The sequence below is a fragment of the Bradysia coprophila genome, unplaced genomic scaffold, assembly GCF_014529535.1.
Source record: "Bradysia coprophila strain Holo2 unplaced genomic scaffold, BU_Bcop_v1 contig_24, whole genome shotgun sequence".
Lineage (NCBI taxonomy): Eukaryota > Metazoa > Arthropoda > Insecta > Diptera > Sciaridae > Bradysia > Bradysia coprophila.
The window spans coordinates 1,006,867-1,025,723 of NW_023503501.1; positions in this window are offsets into that span (position 1 = coordinate 1,006,867).

Consider the following 18,857-nt stretch of genomic DNA (forward strand, 5'->3'; position numbering starts at 1 on the left):
TTTTTCTATGAAAAATTACTTTAACCGTCTTCGACACACACACAGTGCTTCGTTCACTGGGATATTTATATTATAACTGAAATTTATCATCTTTATAACTTAATTTATGACTTTGTGCTAATTTTAATGTGGTTAACTTGGTTTTGATCGCTTTTTCAGATAGAAATTTTTGTACAACATTTTTTCGGTTTTGTCAGGTGATAGCATCACTGTGAGGGATATTTAGGGATTATTTGGTTTTATGCATCGAATAAACTTGCAATAAAAAGCTTCCCGGATAATGTGGGTGCTATATGTGGTAATGTGCAATTATGTTACCATAGCAGTAATAAAGGCTCTGTTCAATATGTGGTCATAAACTGCGAGAACAGTGCCGGACTGGCCATACTGGTAATTCGGTGGAAGGACCTTTTTATTTGCCTGAGTCGGGCGAAGACCCGAATGGGATTTTTAAGATTTTCATACATTCCCAATGATTTATTTGCAAATTTAAATCTCTTTTCTCAATTGTCATTCTAGACATTTAATAAAAGGAAGGTTCGTGACACATGATGATAATTTTTCCATTGTTTATTATAGCAATAGATATTTTGTAAGAGGATAAATCCAGTCAGAGATTTTTACATGCGGGTGCGACGTTTTGAAAAATTTATTTGAGAAATGTGTCTTGCTTTGCAAGCAAGGGATGTTGATTAAAAAATAGTTATTTATACAACCGAGTGATAAATGCTTTTTTTTGGCACTAGATGTGTAGGTTGTCACTCGAGACCGCAGGTCGAGTGTGACAATACACATCGTGTGCCTAAAAAAACATTTATCATTCGGTTGTATACTAGTTATTTATCTATCAAGGTAGGTATGAAGGTATTTTTTCGCACTAGATGTCGATTGTCGACCCAATCCGAGGTCGACAAGACGTCGTGTGCGAAGAAATACCGGCATACCTACCGTGGTAGATAGAACGTTTTTCGCAATTTCGGGCCATAATCACCTTTCCAATGCAAAACATGTCCTACATTTTGTTCTAAAATTCTTGTATATACAGAAATTCATTTGAACGATCAAGAAGGCTGCATTATAATACACATCGCAATGTGATGTAAAGAGACGCGTTGAATGAAATCGAGTAGTCAATGCTTAGTATATACGCTTCAACAATACGTTCGGTATAATTGTGTGACTCTATAGCCGAATGGCTAAAGTCGCTGCTTTGTGCTCAAAAACTTTTTGGTGTCGGGGGTTCGATTTCTGGTCAATGCAAGATTTTTATGTATAAAAATTTAGCCTTCGTTGCAGGTAATAGGTTCTTTAGCGTGCGAAAAAGAGTTGATATCGCACTGCGTGCGTAAAAAAAGTTGATAACGCACTGCGTGCGAAAAAAAGTTCATATTGCGCTGTGTCAGGGAATACAGTGAAATAAATACCTTCAAAACGACATTAAATGGATGCATGGAAAGGTGATGATTATGGACCGGAATTGCGAAAAACGTTTTTCGCAATAAAGGCTATACTTTTCGTCATTTGTTGCGAAAAAGTAGTTACCGATGATATTGCACAAAAAATGCTGAAATCTATGTAAAATTATTCAAAAAACTTGATTTCTTCACCTTTAAAATTTTTTATTGACCACCCTGTATTTTCTACGGGGTGACTTTTGAGAGAACTTCTGTCGGAAATTTAATTATCTAACGAACAGTCGAAGAAACAATATTTTTTCATTGATATCTGAGGCATAAATGCTAAAATCTGCGGAAAAATGAGAAAAAATCGATTTTTTACAATTTCGGGGCATCGTACCCTGTATTTTCTGCGAATTAACTTGTATGGAGACTTTTGTGCAGAATTCAATACTCTGACGAATTGCCGAAAAAACTATAATTTAATTTTTAGTACTTTCCGCTCTGTGATGTCAAGTATGTGAAAAACCACAATTTTTGAGGCTAGGATGCCCATAACCCAAGAATGACCAAAAATCAAGCCTATCACCCAAACTATATTTCATCAGTGACCCATTTACCATCGATTCCAGCAATAGCATGCTGTCGACCTCCTCGTTCCCGCGCCTTGTTCCATAGCGCCTGTATTATAGATGCAAAAATTGTCTTTAGTAATTCAAAATTAAAGTACCCATGATCAAATATTTGATTATTAATTAATCAAAACGCTTTTGAATTCGCGATATGAGACCTATATCTACATTGTACAATAATAGTGACACCATTCGTATCCGGTGCAAATACCTTTTCGTATGGCTTCTAAATCATGGACGCAGTCCTTATTATGGTCCTTATTCGAAACAGTCGCCCGAAAAGTTGAACGTTTTGGATTTTTTCCCGAAGGGTTTTTTTTGAGTCAGTGCGGCACTGTGCTACGAACATTAGATTCATGTAAAGATGACCACAAATAATGTCCAAAAGGACATTATTGTGTCATGAATTTTAATAAATCGCCAGGTATGGGAAAAGTATACATAATTTCGGATCATTTGCTGACTACATTCACTTCACCACTTCTATGTTAATACTACAAGTCCACACTACAAAGGTATCTCTTACATGTTTAATAAATTACTGGCTTGTGTTGTAACAGGAGGTACATGTGTCGAATGTAAAATAATTATTATTCCACAACAAAACCAATGTGACACAAAATACGCGACTGAATAAATATAATATTCATTGTGATACCTATGACCCTGCATTCTCTCAAGATAGAGCACACGCAGAGAATGAAACGTTTTCGAAGTCACGTTTCGCATCTCAATTCGTGAATATAGAGTATCATTCCGTCTGGAGTGTCCCTTAAAAAGTCAAGTTAGTGTACCCTTCAACACTCCACTTGCATCTATTTCGCTTCAGACGTAAAGTCAACACCCACAACGATACAATGGAAATTGTTCGATGTACAAAAGCATTTGTTATGCAATGTCGTACATCACACTGTGCGGTGGGGTGCACGATTCTAACGAAGTATTTAATTTTAGATTTTCTTTCTTTATTTGTATATATTTCTGCAATATCTCATTAATTAGCGGAAAAGACGTTCATTGGATGGTAATCTGAAAATGATGGAAAAAAATGAATGAAAGGAAAATAAATTGGCCTCATCCAGCTATATATGTACTAGGTAGCTTTGCTTTGTATGCTATGATATAGTCGTGACGTAAGAAAAGAGGAAGAATAAGGACGTTTTGAATGTTTCCTTAATTAATCGATTTATCACGGCTCATTGGTTTCAGTTCTCAGTTAAATAAATTGGGAGCGACATTTTTATAAATTGATGTTATGGTACGGTGAAAAGATTTTTTTTTTTCATTTTTTTGAATCATTTTACGTTCCGCTGCAATAAACTGAATAAAAATTTTGATTTTGATTGGTTCGTTTGGAAAATTGTAAAAAGTTGTGAAAGGAAATACAGTGAGATGTGAATTATTAATTGGAGAAACATCATGCAATTGAATTCTTTTTATTGTTTTTTGTTTCATATCGGAAATTCGCAAATAATTAGAATATAGTGGGACGCTGGAATATTTTACAAAACATTTTTGCGGTTCATCCATATTGTAGATAATAATGCTTTAGTACATAGAAATGAACAAAATATTCAAATTATAGCGAAGTTTGATTGGAATTTCATGCAATTAAGCTTACTAATTGAGTGTTACTACTATTATGTAATTGGAACAACATGAATTGAATGGAATTGTTGGAGTTCTTTTTAGGGTATGTGGCCTTTTTAGAAAATTTTAATTTTACTGTTGAACCTGATGGAGTGGGTTCGATGTTGAAATTGACCATATGACGATAATCGTGTAACCCGATGTTCAGGGATGTTATTCAATTTTCTGGTCACAAGTAAAAAACACGTTTGTTTAAATTGTCGACGTTTCGCCAAAATTTATTGGCATCTTCAGGACTAACAATACTGCAAAAAACAAAATTTGCAGTTCGTAACTTAAATCAAGACAATTCAATCTTTCTATCGTTATTAAACTTACACAAAATTGTAATAAAAGCAAGCGATGAAAATTATATCGCGTACCTATTCTCAACGGGAGTCGAAATTGAAAAGAGAAAAAACTTATCAGAAATGAGTCATGTCACATATAATCGAACTAACAGAGAAGTGTAGAGAAAACACTTTGTCAACATAAACAACGCTAATGAAATTTAGCGGCAAAAAACAAAACTCTTCTCAATTCAAATTCAAAAACTCTACGTCCCATAAGCTATTGTAGACCTTACTTATGTTCTCGGCATCCTTCCTGAAATTCATTGAATCACTCGTGAGAATGTTCAGTGATTCCAAAATCTGTCTTTTGAACTTGTTCGGTTCGACCATCAAAATTGAAACTTTGTCGAAATCCGGAGCATGACCATCTTGGAAATGACGAACTAAAGCTGTCTGTCCTTTGCTAGCATCCTTACATTCGTTCGATTTAGTGATGTCAGAACTGTGTTGCTCCATCCTTTTCTCGACTTTGTTGCCCGTTTGACCAATGTACGAAAGCTTGCATCGATTCGCAGAAAAACCATCTCCCATGCAAGGGATCTTGTAAACGACGTTGCATTTCTCGTGAATTGTGCATTTGTCTTTTAACGCTGTGAAATTAACACTATTCGTCTTGAAAGGTTTGTAGCCAGCTCGTAACCCATTTGTGCCTTCACACAAAATGTTTCCAATGGCCTCAGAACAGGATGGGATGAACGAAATGCCTTTGTAGAAAACCGGATCGGATTGAACAATTGTTCCATTTGAAGTTCGGATATTCTTGTAGGTGAATTTTGTAATCCTCTTGTTGATCAGTTTCAATGGGTAATGATTATCACGTAAAATGCTGGTTACCAAAGATGCGTTGCGGTTAAAAGGCTCCATCGGGCTCAAACAAAACACTCGCTTGATTGCATTGTCCACGACACTTATTTTGTGTTGAGAAGGATGATTTGAATGAAAATTCAAAAGACGATTCGATGCTGAGGGTTTGGAGTACCATCTTGTACCAATTGTGCCATTGACGTTACGAAAAACCCTCGTGTCCAGAAATGGCCCCATCCTTTTCGATCTCGCTGGTAAATTCAATTCGATCTTGAACTGAATTAAGCACATCGATTGTGTGTTGAGCAAACATTACCGGAACGATTGTGAATATGTCATCAACATATTTTACAAAAATGTCCGGAGTAAATTTGAACTGTGGAATCGCTATGTCCAAAACTTTTTCCATGACTATGTCGGCCAAAATCGGAGACAATGGTAGTCCCATCGGTGTACCGTGTTCTTGCTTGTAGATTTTACTGTTGTACTTGAATTGGTTGCAATCGTACAGGATGAAATTAAGAATTATGAAAAGTTCCTCCTTCGGAATTGGTGTGTACAGTTCCACTTCGTGCCATCTTTCTTCAATGGATGACAAAGCATAATCCACTGATACGTTGGTAAACAAAGCTTTGACGTCATATGATGTCATCAGTGAATCGGGATCAATTTTCAGAGTAGAAATCTTCTCTAAGAATTCGAGCGAGTTCTTGACATTGTACTTGCTGTTGATGGTCAGCTTCTTTAAAATTATCGCAATAAAGGCTGATATCTCGTGTACTGGAGACTCATAACTGGCAACAATGATTCTTATTGGAACGTCAACCTTGTGTATTTTAGGGAGACCATAAGCACGCGAAATGGAAGAATTGTGCTTCGTGATCGTCTTGTAAATGTCTTCAGTGATGTACTGCCGGTGGAACCTCCTTTAAGTCCCCGACAATTTTTGTGATGACAATTTTTGTGATGTCACAAATAATTTGTGACAACACAAAATATTTGTGATAACACAAATTATTTGTGACGTCACAAAAATTGTCATCACAAAATATTTGTGATACTCAATATTTGTGACAACACAAATGTTGAGCATCACAAATATTTTGTGATGCTCAATTTTTGTGACAACACAAATTATTTGTGACAACACAAAAATTTTGTGATAAAAATTTTTTTTATTAGAAAACGGGAAAATATGGGTTATTCGTAAATAACTGAGGGTGTGGGGGTCAGAAGGATTAGAACGTTTGAATGTCGCAAGAAAAACAGGTAAGCCGAGCACACATTTAAAAGTTAGACGACTCGATCTATCTGACTTCTATCTCAAGATTCCGAGATAACAATGACAACACCTACGAAATCCGATGTTATCCAAATTATAACTCTTTATTTTCATACAACGAGAACGAAGAAAACTTAGACATCGCACAAGAAAAGTGTTTGGATACTGAATTCATCCTTCTATGAATCGTTCAAGGAAGTTGTTTGGTTCGATCCCACTAAATCAATCCTTCTATAAAACTTATAAAAAAATGAAGAAGGATTGCGTTGCCTAAAAAATAGACACTTTATCAAGTGTTGCTCAAGGGTATAGAAGCTATTCTATGCAAATCTTTACCCTCATAATGTGGTGGGAGATTTAGATTATTTTTAGGCACTTGTTTTGAACAATCTGAAGCTCTTTGTCCTGGATCTGGGCGCAGCCGCACCATACTGGGCAAGCGCTAAGCAGGACTGAATTATTGCACTGAAAATTCTGATCTTTTTTAGAAGTATTTAACCTCGATCTTTTGTTTAAAAACGGGTAAAGCACTCCCAGGAACTTAAGTCCTTTCGTTTAAATAATCTTGAAAGTAAGGGTTTTATCTAGAATAACACTTCAGTACTTCAAGGAATCTTTCCACGGAATTTCTGAGTTGGGAATAGTAACTCCTCCAGAAGGAAGCCGTCTTTGAGCAGTCTTTTTAGTTCAGTGTCTTGTCTATGTCCGTAGTTAAGAGCTTAGAATCCGTCTATTAGCACAAGTAGGCTATTCAATCTGTTTTATCTTCATTTTCAAAGTTCTCTTCTTTTTCATTTTTATATACATTATGTAGAAGAATTCAAGAATTCAAGAATCTGAAAGAACCAGGTTAAGACAACTGTGAGTTGATCACGAAGGCGGTGACACACAAATTGAGTTCAGCGGTTACGAAGTTTATATGAAAAAAGCAACGTAACAAAAACAAAATTCCGAATTTTCCTAAAAACCATTTTCTTCAAGTTGATTTCACACACAATCTGTACTGAGTGCGTTTATCGATTTCGGTGTCTTCGTGGATGTCTTAACCTGTTCTTTCAGAACCTAGGAAGAATTAATTTAGTGGTATCGAACCAAACACGTTCTTTGTACTAATCGATTTAGAGCATTTACAAAGGAGCTGAAAGTTGGAATTGGGTGCTAGCTCGATTTAGAACATTTTCAAAGGAACTGCAATGTTAACAAATAAATCGACAATTTACAAATGATATTCAAATTTTTAATTATTTAAAACCATTCTACGCTTTACAGCCGCTTTCCGTTTCACGCGCCCATTTAAAACTTTTACTCTCTTTAAAAATTCGTACAAGGATGAATTCAATAGTATCGAACCAAACACCTTCCTTGTACAATTCGTAGAAGGATGAATTCAATAGGATATAACCAAACACCTTCCTTGTACAATTCGTAGAAGGATGAATTCAATAGGATATAACCAAACAGCTTCCTTGTACAATTCGTAGAAGGATGAATTCAATAGGATCGAACCAAACACCTTCCTTGTACAATTCGTAGAAGGGTGAATTCAGTAGGATCGACCCAACACCTTCCTTGTCTAATGCGTAGAAGGATGATTTCAGTAAAATCGAACCAAACACCTTCTTTGTACGATTCGTACGAGGATGACTTCAATAGGATCGAACCAAACACTTTCCTTGTGCGATTCGTAGAAGGATGAATTCAGTAGGATCGAACCAAACACCTTCCTTGTGCGATTCGTAGAAGGATGAATTCAGTAGGATCGAACCAAACGCCTTCCTTGTACAATTCGTAGAAGGGTGAATTCAGTAGGATCGATCCAAACACCTTCCTTGTCTAATGCGTAGAAGGATGAATTTAGTTGGATCGAGCCAAACACCTTCCTTGTACAATTCGTAGAAGGATGAATTCAATAGGATATAACCAAACAGCTTCCTTGTACAATTCGTAGAAGGATGAATTCAATAGGATCGAACCAAACACCTTTGTGCGATTCGTAGAAGTATGAATTCAGTAGGATCGAACCAAACACCTTCCTTGTACAATTCGTAGAAGGGTGAATTCAGTAGGATCGATCCAAACACCTTCCTTGTCTAATGCGTAGAAGGATGATTTCAGTAAAATGGAACCAAACACCTTCTTTGTACGATTCGTACGAGGATGACTTCAATAGGATCGAACCAAACACTTTCCTTGTGCGATTCGTAGAAGGATGAATTCAGTAAGATCGAACCAAACACCTTCCTTGTACAATTCGTAGAAGGATGAATTCAGTAGGATCGAACCAAACACCTTCCTTGTACAATTCGTAGAAGGATGAATTTAGTTGGATCGAGCCAAACACCTTCCTTGTACAATTCGTAGAAGGATGAATTCAGTAGGATCGAACCAAACACCTTCTTTGTACGATTCGTAGTAGGATGAATTTAGTTGGATCGAACAGAACAACTCCCTTGTACGATTCGTATGAGGATGAATTCAGTAGGATCGAACCAAACACCTTATTTGTACGATTCGTGGGAGGATGAGTTCAGTGGTATCGAACCAAACCCCTTGTTTGTCCGATTCGTACAAAGATGAATTCAATAGGATCGAACCAAACACCTTCCTTGTGCGATTCATAGAAGGATGAATTCAGTAGGATCGAACCAAACACCTTCTTTGTACAATTCGTAGAAGGATGAATTCAGTTTGATTGAACCAAACAACTTCGTTCTACGATTCATAGAAGGATTAATTCAGTAGCCAAACACTTTTCTTGTGCGACGTCTAAGTTTTCTTCGTTCTCATTGTAAGAAAATCAAGAGTATAAAGCTGGATAACATCGGATTTCGTAGGTGTTGTCATTGTTATCTCAGAATCTTGAGATAGAAGTCAGATAGATCGAGTCGTCTAACTTATAAATGTGTGCTCGACTTACCTGTTTTTCTAGTGACATTCAAACGTTCTAATCCTTTTGACCCCCACACCCTCAGTTATTTACAAATAACCCATATTTTCCCATTTTCTAATAAAAAAAAATTTTATCACAAAATTTTTGTGTTGTCACAAATAATTTGTGTTGTCACAAAAATTGAGCATCACAAAATATTTGTGATGCTCAACATTTGTGTTGTCACAAATTATTTGTGACAACCTGACAACACAAATATTGAGTATCACAAATATTTTGTGATGATAATTTTTGTGACGTCACAAATAATTTGTGTTATCACAAATATTTTGTGTTGTCACAAATTATTTGTGACATCACAAAAATTGTCATCACAAAAATTGACGGGGACTTAAAGGAGGTCCGGTGGAGCAAATTCTTTGCCAATTTTATCAGTCGGTTTTCTAGAATACACGTTGTGTCATGAGAAAGGTGTTTGTACGTAGAACTGTCGGAGAAATGTTCATTCATCTTTGTGGTGTAATCAGAGCGTAACATAAACACTGTTTTGTTGCCTTTGTCAGCATTTAGTACGATGAGGTCAGGATTATCTTTCAAAAACTTTTTTGTTTCCTTATTGACACGCAAAATTTCTTTATCGACCAGACTTTTGCTCTTGTACAATGTACATGCAAATATAACGGTTGAGGACGTTCGAAACTAAAACACGTTTTTTATCCTTCTCTGCATCTGGCTCGGAAGTTTGCAACAAAAACTCAGCATCTGCGATCAATTTGAAGAGCGGAAATTCGTTGTCATTCAAAGGTAAAGCGAATTTCTTTCCTAATGACAACAGCCAACATACGTCATCGGGAATGGCCTTATTAGATAAATTGCAGTACCAATTTGTGTTGGGTTTCATGTCAAAATGTGAACGTTGTAAGCAATCCTTTTTCCGACGATTGAACTTGCCCAATCAATGTGCCTTACCATCATTAATCGTGACTGTCTTGAACTCTGACTGCATGGTGAGAAATTGGTTAGCAATTTCAGGCATTGACCTCTTGATTTCGACTTTCAAGGAATCCAATTTCGCGTTCGCACATTCAATGTATGAGCATTTCTCCGATATCAATAGGTTCAGAAGTTTTTCATGGAAACGATTGATCGTCTTAGACAATTTACCTTTTAGCGAGGAGCTGGTCTCGAACAAAGTTTCGCACTGTGAAGTCATATGCTGAATAAACAACGGAATGGTGTGGCTTTGTCTGCATCTCGACGTGGCATAGTCCTTTAAGAGCCTGGAGTTGTTAGGTCCATATTGTGAGGTTATGTCGTTGTAGAAAGAATGACTCGGCATGATGATGTAATTAATTTCACCAAATAATTTTACTGTTGAACCTGATGGAGTGGGTTCGATGTTGAAATTGACCATATGACGATAATCGTGATAACCCGATGTTCAGAAATGTTATTCAATTTTCTGGCACGGGCTTTTTTAAGCGTGTATTTTACACATTGTGTGTAAAAACTTTTTGAAAGTGTGTATTTTACACACTTTTTTGTTCGTAGTAAAAGTGTGTAAAATTACACACTATGCCTAATAAAAAATGTAAAAAATCGACTTATTGCCAAAAAAACTGAGGCTTCATTCCAAACGAAGCTTTATGAGCTTAATCCATTTAACTGATAATTAATATTTTTTAATTTCAAATGAGACACTCGAACCTTACTTCGCTCTTTTAATATTTTCTGTACATTACTGCAAGTCTTTTCGAAAGAATAAAAAGAAAATTGAACAATTGGGTAGAGCTAAGAGTAAAAAAGTATCCAGACGCTCAATACATCGAAGAAATCATCATCGTCCGAAGACGAAAAAGTGGAACAAGCCGTTCCAATTCGCAAACAGATTCTTAGCGCATTGTGTGAGTGCTCCTTTTGTGAAAAGCAACGAAAGATAAAAGCGAAGCCACGTTCGACGCTGAATTTGTGATTTCAAGTACATAGTAAGGAGTAAATTTGGAGCTGCGATAAATGTGTAATAATTATACACTCTTCAGTCTACGAGTGTGTAATCATTACACATTTTACTCTAAAAAATGAAAAAGTGTGTAATTGCAAAAAGGTATTATACACACTTTTTCGGAAAGTAAGAGTCTAGGAATTGATAGAAAAAAAGTGTGTAAAAACTCAAAAAGCTTAAAAACGCCCGTGTTTTCTGGTCACAAGTAAAAAGTAGAAAAGTAGAAAATTTTAAAAAATTGTATTGAATTTTTGGTTAAACTAGGTCCCAACGTTTGGGCGGGCCAGGTCCCTTGACTGACAATTTTCTCAATATATTTTTGATCAATTTAATTCTATTTTCATTTTCCATTGTTAAACTGCCGAAGCATCACTGATACAAAAGCCTATATTTGATTCCAGCTTATATTTTAATAGGATTTTGTCAAATTTAGCACACGAATATATCAATGACCCTACGCAAATAGCAGTAAAATTTGACGAAAAAATTCTTTCATCGAACGTAAGACCGAATGATTTTTGACCACTTTTGGAGTCCTCAATTTTACTATAAATTTGCAGCAAGATTAAAATTATTATTATTATTATTATTATTATTATTATTATTATTATTCGCCATTCAAAAACATTGAAGGCTCAGAGCCTGTACATGTTTACTTTTAAATCATTTAAATGCTACTTTCAATCAACTAGAATTAAATCCTTTATAAATCAATCAATTACATAGAAAAATAAAACGAAAAAAACAAACAAAAATTAAATCAATAAATCGAAAAAACTAAGAAATTAGTTAAACAAAAAAGAAAAAAAATATCTAAATCAAATGAATCTAATTAAAATTAAAATTAGAAATTTGTTTAAATAGAAAACAGGGAAAAAAAATATCTAGCCAAAGCAGAATAACGTCTAAGCGCAAGAAACGACGTAGTTGTACTTTCACCAACTGAAGACATATTCAAGAGATGATCGGAAAATATCGAATAGATGACTTTTCAGATCGCGCTTGAACGCTGTTACGCTATTCGAGTCACGTAATGTCGATGGTAAACTGTTAAAGAAACAGAAACCACGGACTTCTATTGCCTGCCGTCCAAAGTCGGTTCGGGAAAACGAAGGATGAAGTAGATCTCTTCCTCTTGTCGAGTGGTCATGAATGTCACCATTCGTTCTCACTTCAACATCATGCTTCATCAGGTCGTTCTTCAGAGAAAAAACCAGCGTCGCTGTCTGAAGGGCATTGAAATGATGGATCGGTAGAATCGATCCATTGAAGTAGTCTTTGACAGAATCTCTGGAATTCAAACCGTGCATATTACGCAGTGCTCTTTTCTGGAGCAGCAACAGATCATTCAATGCACCAACTGGTGCCGTATTCCAAATCGGATTCAAGTAATTCAAGTGCGAATGCACGAACGAAAAATATAAATTGAACAGAGCTCGCCTTGGTATCAGAAACCTCAGACGCCTGAAAACACCGACGATTGGTGAGATTTTCCTAATGACTTTGGTCAAGTGGTCATTCCACGTGAAGCTTTCATTAATGTAGAGCCCTAGGCACTTCACAACTCTCTTCCGCGAAAGAGGTTCACCATCGCAGATCAGCTCAAAATCCTCTGAAGATTCCACGAGGTTACGATTGAACAAGACGTAATTAGACTTCGATGCATTGACAAACAAGCAATTCTGAGATGACCAATAATTCAGTAAACAAAGATCACTCTGCATCATCGACCGAAGGTCGCTAAGTGATCGCGTTGCATATTTGAAAGTTGTGTCGTCGGCGTACAGGTAAAGAGTTCCTTTAAAATTCAACTTAAACAAGTCGTACAGAAACACAATGAACAAAAGAGATGATAATGCAGAGCCTTGGGGGACTCCACAAATCACCTCTTTTGGTGTGCTTTCAGCGCCTGCCACACTAACGAACTGCCTTCTGCCAGTCAAGTAATTCTTTATGAGATCATATGACTTACCACTTAGACCCATGCATTGTAGTTTATTCAGAAGAATGGAATGGTTTACCGAATCAAACGCTTTTTTAAAGTCAACAAAAAGACAGCCGACTTGCAGTCCTTCATTTTTAAATTTCGTCTCAAACTCGTACACAAATCCAAGCAGCACGCCAGAGTGTTTGATTTCTTCAAGAACCCAAACTGCTTCATGTTAAAAAAACCCTCGGAGTCAAGTTGGGCATACAATTGCTCATAAAGAATTCTCTCAACCAGCTTTGACAACGCTGAGAGCAGTGAAATCGGTCTGTAATTGTCCATTTCAGTCGTGTCACCCCCCTTCGACAACACAATTACCTTCGCGTGTTTCAAAACGTCGTCTTAACGCGATTCACAGATACACCTATTGATCAAGGACGTAAGACAGTTCAGCAGAAGCACCTTGTAACGTTTCAAGAAACGGACGCTTATCACGTCGAACCCTGCAGCTGTTAACGTGGTCTGAGACTGTCATTGGACTCACCATTTCAAACTGAAAATCTCTCAGAAAGCAAAGCATTCGCGATGCGCGGAAAGACACAGAAGAGCGTCTAGCTGAAATTGAAGAAGTTCCCACATTAACAAAATAGTCATTAAACTTGCTGGCAACAGACGCCGGATCCTGAACGTAAGAACCATTCACTAACAACCTTGGACATTGTAACGGTTCAGGGTCTTTGTTCGATAGAACTCTCTTAGTCGTTGCCCAGAAACTCTTCGGGTCACCGGCGTCAGCGAATTGCGACGCATAATATTCGCTCTTCTTAAACCGAATCTTGTAACAAATCAATTTCTTGATGTTTACGAGTCGCGATTGAAAACTGAGGTTGTACGGACACACCTTGCAAAGTCGGAACGCCCGGTTGCGACATTCGATGAGATTCAGAATCTCAATGTCAATAAACGGTTCTGAAGTTTTCTTTTTGGCGGACCGCACCATTCGCCTGTGCTTGTCCGTGAGATCACGAATCATAGTCGAAAAACAATTAAAGTCAGATACAGTCGAGAAGTCAATCGTCTCCATTTCACTCGAGAGTCCTGCGTGGTCTATTATTTTCTTGAAGTGAAAGCGCTTCACCTTGGGCACCCTCATCTGCAAACCGACAAGAATGCCTTTATGATCACTGATATGCGGTTCCATGACCTTTAAGTAATAGTCAACGTCACACTTGTTAGTCAGTACATGGTCCAACATTGTCCTGCTAGTTCGCGTCACTCTAGTGGCATAAAGCGGATCGACTTTGTTCAGAACTGAAAAGCCATTGGAACTAATCACACTTTCGTACTGAGTACACTCTGAACAGTCCGTCAACAAGTCGACGTTAAGATCGCCCAGCAGAATCATGTCTATATCGCTAGTCAAAATACTATCGAGCGTCTGCCTGAAATGCAGAAAATCATCGGAGTCGTCTCGGTCCAGCGGGCGATAAAATCCACATACACTGAACTTCAACTGTGGCAACGATATTATGACAGCGTTTGAAACACCGAAAGTCTTATTCAACACTTGACTTGCCTGAAATGAGCATTTTATCAGAACACTGACTCCACCGCCTTCCTTCTGTCGCACCCCATGGAATGCAATGTAACCATTCAAATTGAAGAAATCTTCTTCACCCTCTCTTTTCAATCCCAACAAAAATCTCTTCGAGAAAAGTGTGACGCAGTCTTTGAAGTACAATTTCTAAAATGAATGATATCGCTAGAGTTGACGCTTTCAGCTTTCACCAAAAAAAATTTGACTGGAAACAACCAAAATTTTACCAAAAAAATCTGCGTCGCATGTGGCAGATAAATTTTCTTGCTGGTCTGTTCCTGAACATTTGCCACTTTGCGACGCAGATTTTTTTGGTAAAATTTTGGTTGTTTCCAGTCAATTTTTTTTTTTTGGTAAAAATTATTTGGCAGATGATGAGAAAAACTAAGCCAGCTTGTTTGAACTAAAATTGGGTGTAAAATTTAATTTTTGCGTAACGAAGCTGAAAGCGTCAACTCTAGCGATATCATTCATTTTAGAAATTGTACTTCAAAGACTGCGTCACACTTTTCTCGAAGAGATTTTTGTTGGGATATCAGTCGTTTTAGAAGTTTTAGAACACTGCTTTTTATAACAGAAATTCCGAGAAATTCGGAAATTTGACGAAATTTGAAAATTTGACGAAATTTTAAAATTTGAAGAAATTCGAAAATTTGACGAAAATCGAAAATTTGACGAAAATAGAAAATTTGACGATAATCGAAAACCACACTCAGAAACCACTTCGAGGCAAATAAAACAAAATTCTGGTTTTTCCTGGGATAATGGCGTATCACATATTCATTTTTATGCCCACCCTGAGACTCCTGCAAAATTTGATGGAGATTGGCTGACTGGTTTTCGAGATCGACCGTCGGTAGATAGATAGATAGATAGAAACATACAGAGTAAGTTGAAAGATTTGGATTGTTTGGGGAAAAGTCAATTTGGTTTATTTTGTATGAAAAGTGACCAATTTCAAAACGGTGTACCTCCGGCAATTTTAAACCAACATAGTCGATTGATAGCTCGTTTTTCTCGTATTTGAAGCAAGAATACGATAGAATATGTTTTGTGGTGATATAAACCAAAGGGTAGAAACTGAAATGTTCGGCTATATATAATTGCCGCGTCTCAAAAAATTTTCTTCGTTCTTTTTTTGGAAGTTAGACTGCGTCAAGTCCTCCGCTATCGCTCCGGACATGATTAACCATAAATCATAAATAAAATACGACTCGTGTGAACATCCCACTCGTACGAGGTGTCTATTATTTTGTTTCGCCCTTTTGTTAAATTTAAAAAGTGCGATAGATGTGCTTCTCTTACAGTTATGCACAAAAACAGAAGTTCCCGGTACTTACTACATTCACAAAACCTTCAACCGTCGAGTCTATTGTGAATAAAATATCACGACTCGTGTAAATTACGGCACTCGCTTCGCTCTGGTCGCAAATTTCACACTTGTGGGAGTTATAAAATATTTTGTTTGATTGTTGGAATAATGTGTGTAAAAAAAATCAGAAATTGGTTGAAAATTACTCATCTTTATTTATTTCATTCCACGCATTTCACAAAAAAGAATCATTTAAATTGGTTGATAACTTAAGTAATTAGTTATCGTATCCACAACGAAAAATTGTTACCCACATTAAACGTTTTTCATAGCATTTCATACATTTTCAATCAAAGTTCTTCATATTTTGTAGCTCTCTGTTTTAAAAACTATTCCTGGAAATCTGCAAATCTCAACTTTATAATTTATACTCGAGTTTATTGCGTTCTCAAGAATTAAATTTTCAGCCATTTCATTGACTTAAAAAATATCCAGAACAGACCATGCATCGCTGATGTAAATTCTATTTTGTAAAATGGATCATCGCTGATTCTAGGAAAAAAAAATGTAAAAGTTTACGATGTGGTTGAATAGCTTTGGTATTTTTGCACAATTTTTTTTTTATTTTAAACCGTGCAGTCTGGAGCACCGGGACTAGGCTTTTCTGTGAGTGGCATAGAACTGATTGGGGTCGCAATCGATATGGTATGGTATGGACATTCTGATATTTTTTCTATAAAAAATAGGTCTCACAGGACCGGTGGCGACTCGTTAAAACTTAAAAATGTCGATTTTGGGAAGGGCCTGCAGCAGAAGTGGATACTTAACTAACAGAAGCTTATACTTATACCAATATCCAAAAAAAAAATACTTTTGAGTTTTTCTTTGCTGTTTGGCCATTAGTGCGTATATAGAGATAAAACTATACGCGAAATAAATAATAAATCTCATGTTTCGGGACCGAATGAGAGATTTTGTAAGGAAAACTCTGCTTAATTTTGTTTTGCTGCTAGTGTCAGTTTTCCATCAACACCACATTTGCTATCTGTTACGTTCCAATGTAATCAGAGCGTAAGTGAGTGAAGTCCATCTACGACGAAATTTTAATCAGTGAAAACTTTGACACACTTTAATTTCTATGTGGACGGTTTCCAAAGAGTAATTTTTTTGATATTGGTAGAGGTAAAGCCGAAAACAAACGAGCTATTTTGTGTTGATAGGACTGACAATTATGCTGCGCTTTCCATTATAATCCGATATTCACCACAGGCTAAACAATGGAAAACGCAGCATAATTGTCGATCCCAAAAACGCAAAATTGTTCGAGTGTTTTTCGGCAAAATAGCCCATTGCTAGCACATTTAATTACCAGCTCTATGACTCAAGTCTCCACGCCTGCTTTACCTTTTGAAGATCGCCATTTTTAAACTTCAACTAGTCACCGCCGACTGCACAGTTTAACCTGTCAAATACGGTTTTTCATCTGTTATCGATACCAACGACAAAAATTATGACAGGTTCTGGGTAATATGGTCCTTTATATAGTAAAATGCATGTTCAAAAAATTGAAGTACAAGATTTGAAATCATCAGATTAATAATACTTTGACAGATGGACGTATTAGACCCGATAAGGGGTTAAAATCCAAAAAAATTTTGGAACGTTGTTCCGGATCACGAACAGACCAATTAGAAAATCTAACAAATTTCAATTTTGAGACCACATGTTTAATAAGACTTCATTCAACTGAACTGCGTGTGTTATTGTCGAAAAGTTCGATTGAGTTCCCAAAAGCATTAGATTAGCAGCACTAGCAGTGCTCTTTGAATCCTTTTATTTTTTCAATTTAACCTCATTACAACGCAAACCTTTCGAGAAAAAAAACTACGCTCAATGTAGTCTACGACTTAAGAGCGCTCACCTCTTGGCAAATTTCTAGCCTACATTTGTGTGCAAAAGTATTCGTACCTTTGTAAATTAACACATTTTTGCATGCTTTCATGGTTTTACTTTTCCAAAAAAAAAAGTTTGGTTTCGAGAAATCATCAAAAAACGAATATTTTTGCGCACAAATGTAGGCTAGAAATTTGTAAAGGGGTGATCGCTCTCAAGCTAGTTGCTACAAAATAATATTAATTTGCCCAGTTCTTCTTCTGTAGAAACACTACCTTTCCCGCAACTCGACAAGGAACTTGCAGCTCCAACAACAGTAAATAATAATTCCAGGTATGCATTTCAATTGGAAAATATAAGTATCTTAGAAAGGTATTTCGTTACAAAATTAATATCAAAATGGCTATACGACAGAATTTTGTCCCTGTTGGGGCCATTCACAAATTACGCACGCACCAAATTCGAAATTTCAGACCCCCCCCCTTTCCCCTTGCACGCGAAAATGTATGGAGAAAATTTCAAAAATGTATGAAGCATACGCTTTTGTCAAACCACCCCTCCCCCTTAAGAGCGTGCGTAATTTGTGAATGGCCCCTTAACTTATAATTTAATTACATTTGATGGAAATGTAGTGAAGGAAATAATACAAATTTTTAGAACTAGAGTACAAACAAAGCTTTCATTTAACGAGAAGTTTAATAATGAATGGAAAGGATTTTATGGCATTATTTTTGTCTTTTTGAGTTTGAAACATATGCGCAACTTCCATTATATTAATATATTTAATTATCACATTTACAAACTAAGATAATGTGCATTCCACTAAAAACTGCACTTCTTTTTCATTTGTACAAATTTCTCTTGCTGCAGAAACTTTATCTTTCTACCCCAAACCTAACAACAAAAAATGTTTTAAAACTTTTAAATGCATTTTATTTTCCGTTATATATACTTTACATATGAGCGCATTTACGTAATGCTAACATCTATGTGGAAATAAAAATGAAACGAACGAGGAACGATACATTCCTCCAAAAAAGAAGAAGAAGTTGTTTGTCTTCATGTATACGTAAACTATATACCATTTTATATCAGCTAACAAGAATGTACTTCAAGAAATGTTCAAAGTCTTGAATTCT